The 8,031-nt window shown below is 42.5% G+C and overlaps 1 protein-coding gene across 1 annotated transcript in view; it reads left to right on the top strand.

Annotated features, from left to right (window-relative positions):
- The first annotated feature begins 6,230 nt into the window (after positions 1-6,230).
- The window catches only part of LMOD3 (leiomodin 3), a 60,570-nt gene continuing 58,769 nt past the window's right edge, over positions 6,231-8,031 (top strand). The window contains exon 1 of the mRNA XM_017542782.2: positions 6,231-6,352. The gene's annotated coding sequence lies outside the window, so the exon portion shown is untranslated. The remainder of the gene's footprint in view (positions 6,353-8,031) is intronic.

Here is an 8,031-nt window from a genome sequence, read left to right as displayed (position 1 = left end):
TTTTTTTTTTGAGACAGAGTCTCACTGTGTTGTCGCCAGGTTGGAGTGCAGTGGCATAATCTTGGCTCACTGCAACCTCCGCCTCCCAGATTCAAGTGATTCTCCCACCTCAGCCTCCCGAGTAGCTGGGAATACAGGCATGTGCCAACACACCCAGCTAATTTTTGTATTTTTAATAGAGACAGGGTTTCCTCATGTTGGCCAGGATGGTCTTGATCTTCTGACCTCATGATCTGCCCGCCTCGGCCTCCCAAATTGCTGGGATTACAGGCGTGGGCCACCGTCCCCGGCCGGATTAATCCATTCTTAAGGGCAGAGTTCTCATCTCCCAGTTGTCTCTTAAAAAGCCCCATCTCTCAATACTGCCACGTTGGTGATTAAGGTTCAACATTTCGTTTCAGAGGGGACAAAAACTTAAACCATAGCAGTTGGGGCCAGGGGAAAATGTACATGATTTGAAAAATCTTGTGTCTGGCTAGGTGCGGTGGCTCACGCCTATACTCCCAGCACTTTGGGAGGCTGAGATGAGCAGATCATTTGAGGTCAGGAGTTTGAGACCAGTCTGGCCAACATGGTGAAACCCCATCTCTACTCATAAATAGAAAAATTAGCCAGGCACTATGGTGCACACCTGTAGTTTCAGCTACCTGGGAGGCTGAAGTGGGAGATCATTTAAGCCTAAGAGGTCAGGGGTGCAGTAAGCCATGATCATGCCACTGCACTCCAGCCTGAGCAACAGAGCAAAATCCCATCTCAAAAAAAAAAAAAAAAAAAAAAGCCAAACAACCATCTATCTGAAATGGAAATCAATGAAAATGAAAAGGGAAGGAAAGAAGCAACCAAAGTAGCCCCGGGGAGGTAGAAAAAGGGAGAGTCAAAGGGAAGGTTGCGAATCAGATCAGCAGGGTGAAAATAACTAGATGGGGAAAAAGCAACGTAGGGCAGCCTACAGCTGGTGGGTTTTCAAGCTATGCAATTGCAACATTCCTGATCAGGGCATGGCTTGAAAATATTCCTGATGCGGGGCCAATTAACACTGACTGGGCTATGTGAAGACAGGCTGGAGGAAAGGAGCAGTGGTGTTTGAGGAATGTACTTGGAAGACAGATGTAGTGAACTAGACGAGCATCATAGCAGGTAGCCTCTTCTTCCCAACGCGCACACATAACTTCACCAGAGAAACCATTCTCTATGTGGCCCTCTTCATTTTCAGAAGAAAAAGGCTTCATAAGAAGATCATGGCTGGGCACAGTGGCCCAAGCCTGTAATTCCAACACTTTGGGAGGAGGCCAAGGCAGGAAGATCGCTTGAGGCCAGGAGTTTTAGACCAGCCTGGGCACTATAGAAAGATCCTGTCTCTACAAAATAATAAAAAGGCGTTGGGTGTGGTGGCATGCCCCTGTAGTCAAAACTACTCTGGAGGCTGAGATGGGAGGAAAACTAGAGTCCAGGTGTTCAAGGTTACAATGAGCTATGGTCACACCACTGCAGTCCAGCCTCGGTGACAAAGTCAAACCCTGTCTCTAAAAAGAAAAAAGAAAGATTAATAATTGGAAAGCCATGATGAGAAAAGTCTCATCAAGAATACTGACAGCCCAAGACTGGGAAGGGCATTTCCAGCAACCCTTCAATTACCACGGAAGAAGCCTTTCAGGGATCTGATAGTGGGTATCTATGCAGACATCCTCATCTTTATAAAGTAGTGGTTAAATGTGTAGACTTTGAAGTCATGCAGACCTGGAGACAGACTGCTGGGTTTGGAATGTTTCCTGGCCTTGCCACTGGCTGGTTATATAAACTATGGGAAGTTTCCTGACCTCCCTGGGCCTCAGTTTCCTCTCTAGTGCATATCTCACAAAGACATTATGTGGGATGAACAAGATAATGCATGTAATCAGCTCAGCATAACATCAAGTCTCTAGAAGGTATTTCATAATATAAAGTATTTCCTGAGGGAGAAAAGGCAGAAAGTGATGTTGAATATTAAGCTAGTGTTTTGAGGATTTGCACTGCCTTAGTTTAGCCACTGAAATGACAACACTAAACTAACTCATCATTGTTGAGGGCTGATTCATGTCTCCAGCGCTGTTGTAGGTCCCGGGAACACTTTTTTCTTATTTATTTATTTACTTTTATTTTCATTTATTTATATATTTTTTGAGATGGAACTTGTTCTGTTGCCCAGGCTGGAGTGCAGTGGTGCGATCTTGGCTCACTGTAACTTCTACCTCCCAGGTTCAAGTGATTCTCCTACCTCAGCCTCCTGAGTAGCCGGGATTACAGGCGTGCACCACCGCACCCAGCTAATTTTTGTATTTTTGGTAGAGACAATATTTAATCATGTTGACCAGGCTGGTCTCCAACACCTGACCTCAAGTTATCTTCCCAACTCAGCCTCCCAAAGTGCTGGGATTACAGGTGTGAGCCACCGTGCCTGTCCACTTTTTTCTTATTTAATCCTCACAGCAAGTTTGTAATTATTGATTCCAAGCAGAAGCTCAGGAAAGTTAAGTAGTTTGCCCAAGTTACATAGCTAGAAGGCACCCAGACCTGGATTCCAAGTCATAAATACATAAGACAGAAACTTTGTAAAGTGCAAATTTGCTCCACTCTGGAGTCCACTGTGCAGGGAGATTGCACACAGGTCTAACCTGAGGAATCAAACTGATTAAGGCATTTTTCTAACACTCCAGCTACAGCCCTTCTGCAAGGTCAGAACTAGGACAGTCCTGCTTCTGACTCAAAGACAGGAACCACCTTTCCTGTGTTCATACGAATGTAAACAAGTCAACCAGAAGGATGGTCAGATGTAGCAAATGCAAATACAGAGGGCCAGTTAAATAGGAAAAATAGCTCTAACCACCAAATTTTTTAAATTTATTTTTAAAAGCTGAATATAAGACATTTAAGGCATCCTGGAAAAATATCCATACAGGACACCAAACAAAATATTAAAACAGGACATGTCTTATAGATACAAGACACCTGGAAAACCTGCTTTCCAGGACCCTGCTCAGGAGCAGGGAGGACAATAATAGATGTTTGAAAAACCCTTGGAGATTGTAGGCGGAGCAAATGGGTGTCTTATCCTTCCCAACCACAGAGAGGCTGGCCCTGCTCAAAGCCAGAGCCTTTCTTCAGACTGAGAACCTTTTAGAACAGGCCCCATTTGATCTGTTCTAAAGCAGACCAAAGCACACACACAATGTACAGAAACTCCCCTGGAAGAACACACCTGAGAAAACCTTTTCTTCCTTCTTTTTATTTATTTATTTAGAAATCTGTTACAATTTTGGTGAAACAGACTCATTTTTAAAGGCTTTCAAAACAAACATTTGGTTTCCATCACATCTACATAAAATTGGTCAAGAATCCATCCATCCATCAAATCTATTTGCAGCCAATCAAAATCTCAGTCCTTTAGAACTGTATCAAAATCCAGCAATCCACCTGTAGCCAAGGAGCTGAATATTCATAGAGAAAATCACACACGCTAGCAGATTTAGTTTACTTTAGAGTCATTACCACCATCTCACAGGGACACTCGACACTGCTATATTTTTCATAAGTGTGCACTCCCATGTCACACAACTATTTGAGAAAACCTTTTCTAAAAATAGTTCTCGCTGGCCTACAATTCTGGAGCTTGGTCAACGAGGACACCTAGAGGTTTGTCTGGGTTATTGTAGGCAGGATTTGCTGAGTCTGAAGTAATACTTTTAACACCAGGTGGAGAAACAAGTTTCAATCGCCCTGCAGAAAAAAAACAAAAACTTAATTTCTAATGCCCGACAACTCCATCTACTAGCTTTGTCTTCTCAAGGAAGTAGTTTATATTTTTTTAAATGTCACTTTTTATAAAATGGAAATAATTGTAGCAATCTCATAGAAATGTTAAGGATTCAATAAAATGATGTTCTTCCGGGGCTTAGCACATTATCTGGGACGACGTGAGCCCTTATAAATGTTTGTTGTCATTATTGTTTCTAATGGGATACTACAAGGGAGTGGCATATAAGAGGGTAAATAACATTTAACATTGTTTAAATATTAAATTTAAAACAAACATTAAATATTAACATTTAACAGACATTGAGTGCCAAAGACAGGCTTAGGGTTAAATGAGTGAGGTACCTGCTCATGTGGAAATTTAAGAGTGCACCCAAAAACCTGATTGACAAGATAAATAATATTTCAATGCAGTCTTTTGAAAAAAATCAAACTTCATGCAATATTTACCATGATTAAAAAAAAAAATGTCAATCTGGCACGGTAGCTCACACCTATAATCCCAGCACTTTGGGAGGCCAAGGTGAGTGGACTGCTTGAGTCTAGGAGTTTGAGACCAGCCTGGGCAACATGGTGAAACCCTGTATCTACAAAAAAATACAAAATTTAGCTGGGCATGGTGATGTGCACCTGTGATCCCAGCAACTCAGGATGCTGATGGGAGGGTCGCTTGAGCCTGGGAGGCTGAAGCTGCAGTGAGCCAAGATTGTGCCACTGAACTCCAGCCTGGGTGACAGAGCCAGACCTTATTTCAAAAATAAATTTAAAAAAAAAATTGAAAAAGCCAAAATTTTATATAAATGCAAACTCAGTATTACTTTTCCTTTTGCTTCAGACTCCAATATGACTCAGAACTGCATTGCATTAACAGTTCATCTTAAATAACCAGAGAAGACATCTTTCTCCCATCTATAAAACAGATGCCAGTTTTACAGACGGGAGGGAGAAAGGAAGCCTGGAGGAACTGCTCAGACACACTGCCCAAGGTCACATGACAAAGTAGTGGGTCAGAAATCAACCAGATCAGAATGATTGTAAAGCTCATTCTTTCCCCTTTCTTTCTCACATATATATCTATTTCATCAAGTGACTTAGGCTACAGTTTTTCTATCCCAGGGTGTAATTTTACCAGTGCTGTAATTAGATTTGCCAGTGAGCAAATAAAAATTTAAAATGCCCAGTTAATGTTAAGCTGTGCTGGCGATGACATTTTCCCTGAATTAAATGTTAGAAAGACATTGTCATACTGCATTCTCAGTTCCCTTTGTTGTCGAGCATTCTCTGAACCATCAACCACAGAGTCATAGTTGGATCTGATTTTTGACCTGACACCAACTCCCGCCTTTGTGGTTAACAGACTGTCTTAATTAAGGCTTAGCTAAATTACCGAGGTGGAGCTATCAACAAGCCATATATAATAGTGCTTTTCACCGTGTTCTATATAATAACACAGTGGTCAGTCTGCATAATCCAGACATCTAACTAATGAAGATCAGTTTTCCTTCTCTAGTTTAAAAAGTTTAGGCATGGGCCGGACATGGTGTCTCATGCCTATACAGTAATCCCAGCACTTTGTGAGGCCAAGGTGGGAGGATCACCTGAGGTGATCACTCCCGGGAGCTGTTTAGAAAGGCAGTGTTCCATTCCCCAGCCAGGACTAAATCACAGTCTACACCTGCAAAGGATCCTCAGCTGATGCCTAGGTGCATTAGAGCCTGAGAAGCCCTGCTCTGAACTCTGATGCCTTTCCCTGACACCACATTGGAGAGTAATTGCTAAGGAAGAACACTAGAAAAAAAAACAAAGAAAACAAAGAAAAAGAAAGAAGGAACACTCAGTTCCCACTTCTTCTGTCTCCACAGAGGGACTGAAGCTAGACCAGTGTGTTATACCCAAGAAGGTTTTTTTAAAAGACATATTGTAATTGGCCCACCCCTACAATGTGCCAACTAAATACGAATATCCAGGCCACGTGTGGTGGCTCACACCTGAACTCCCAGCACTTTAGGAGGCCAAGGAGGGATTGCTTGAGGGCAGAGCTTTGAGACCAGCCTGGGCAACATGGAGAAACCCTATCTCTGGGGGAAAAAAAAAATTAGCCTGGCATGGTGGTGCATGCCTGTAGTCCCAGCTACTCCAGAGGCTGAGGTAGGAGGATAACTTGAGACCAGGAGGTCAAGGCTGCAGTGAGCCATGATTGTGCCACTGCCCTTCAGCCCGGGCAACAGAGTGAGGCCCTGTCTCAAAATAATAAATAATAATAATAATATCTGAGGGTGAATGCAACTGTTGATTTATTATTATTATTATTATTATTTTGGTTCCTAGGTGATACTATAATAATATGCAGCATGAGGCATGAGAACAGCAGAGCTCACTCTGGCCTCTCCCCGCCTCTTCCCGTCATCAGACAATCCTCTTCCGCCTCTTTCAATCTGTCTGGCTACAGAGAGGGCGCGTTTTGGTCAGCTCCCCAGCCCTGCAGTCAACTGAGCTTGGTGGTTTCTACCAGCAAGAATGCTGAGAGCCCTGCCATCGTCTAGAGCTCCTTGTGAAATTCCAGGTAATGGTGAACCCTAATGCTTCACCTGGGGACCCTGGGAACGTGGAGATCCTGACTCACCAGCTCTGGAGTGTAGGCAAGGCACAGGGCATGCTAGCAAGGAGCCAGCTTCTAAACTGTCCCACAGACCTTGCTTTTGTCTGCTCTTCGTGCCATGTCTACTTCAGACTCCTATGTGACGTCTGTGTCCTTTTTCTGAACTTGGGAAAGAGGGGTATTATTTATTGGGGAAACCATAAAATTTCAGTAATCTAACCTGTCCCTACCTTTATTTGTTCACAAATACTAATGAAGTGGCTATATAGTAAATCTAGGGGCCAACTGCCCAGGTGACAATGATTCCTCTTCCTTTTAGCCTCCCACAGACCCAAGGGACCCTACTCTCCTGGCCAAATCTTGAAGTTGGTAGGGCACAGGAGCTCTAGAATCAGGCTGTGTTGCCAAAGCCCAGCTCTTACACTCATTAACCACTGGGCTTCTCTAAACCGCAGTTTTCTTCCCTTACTTTAAAGGGTTGACTTGCAGATTAAAGAAGATAATATGTATGAGATGCATAGCACAGGGACAAGCCAGTGGTTCACATTCATTACATGCTAGTGGTGGTGGTGGTGATTTTACTCTTTCATAGCCTGACATCCCTGGATGTCATGGGTGGACCCAGGAGTGGCAGATGCCTGACCCAGGCTAGGGCATCAGGTCTCTTCTTGGAAATCTGAAATTGGGAAGTGAAAGTTTCAGAGACTAGGTGGTAACAAAATAGCAGCATTTGAATCTTACTACTCAAATTGCTGTCAGGGTCAGTGGTGTCACGGACCTGCCATGGCTTGTTAACACCTGGGGGCTTGTTATATGATACTTAATTCCAGATCTATTGAATAATGATGTGATTGTTTAACAAGGTCAACAGGTGATTCATATGCAATTACAGCTTGAGGCTCACTTAAAGGAAAGTCTACCATCTTCTTAGAAGGTATCCATTGTTTCCTTTGCATCTTTACACCTGTATGTATAAATACAGATTTTTATAAAATACCCCCAACAAATATATTTTCTTTAAGCTTCAGCTAGCTCTAGTTGGTTTCCCCTATTTGCAACTCCTAAATTTCAATAGCACTGCAGATGATATACAAGAAAACTTGAAGGATGCTGTTGCTTTTCCATTGTCTTCTACAGTGAAGATGAATCTAGAATCAGAGGAGAAGTTAGGTTCTAAAGGCAGTCCCTAAGGTGAAAATTGTGTCTGGTCAAAATTGTGCCACAAAATTTATTAGAGATGTTCTACATTAAAAAGTGATATGCCCTCTTTTGGTAAGTCCAATACAACTGACTTTGGAATACATTGATTCTTCTTTATTTGAGCCTAGATGAAGTAGCATATTCTCTTTCATGACCATGTTGTATGAAAAGTATGTATTTTTAAACCCTAGACTCGTGCTCTTGTGCAACATCACACAATGGAAATCATGAAAATCCATGTGTATTTCTCAGGTCACACCAACTCTGGGACACAAGCTCATTGAGTGAAATGGCAACCAGGATCACTTGCACAACTTGGTTATTTTCTGTCTCTCTTTCTCTGGCTCTCTTTAGCATGTCGAGTTGACTTTTTACAAATTAAATGTGAGCATGTTATGAGTCTAGGTATATTTGTTCTTTGCTCTTTTTTTTTTTTTTTTTTT

This window comes from Cebus imitator, unplaced genomic scaffold, assembly GCF_001604975.1.
Source record: "Cebus imitator isolate Cc_AM_T3 unplaced genomic scaffold, Cebus_imitator-1.0 Scaffold147, whole genome shotgun sequence".
NCBI classification, from domain to species: domain Eukaryota; kingdom Metazoa; phylum Chordata; class Mammalia; order Primates; family Cebidae; genus Cebus; species Cebus imitator.
This window is presented reverse-complemented; position numbering and strand designations above follow the sequence as displayed.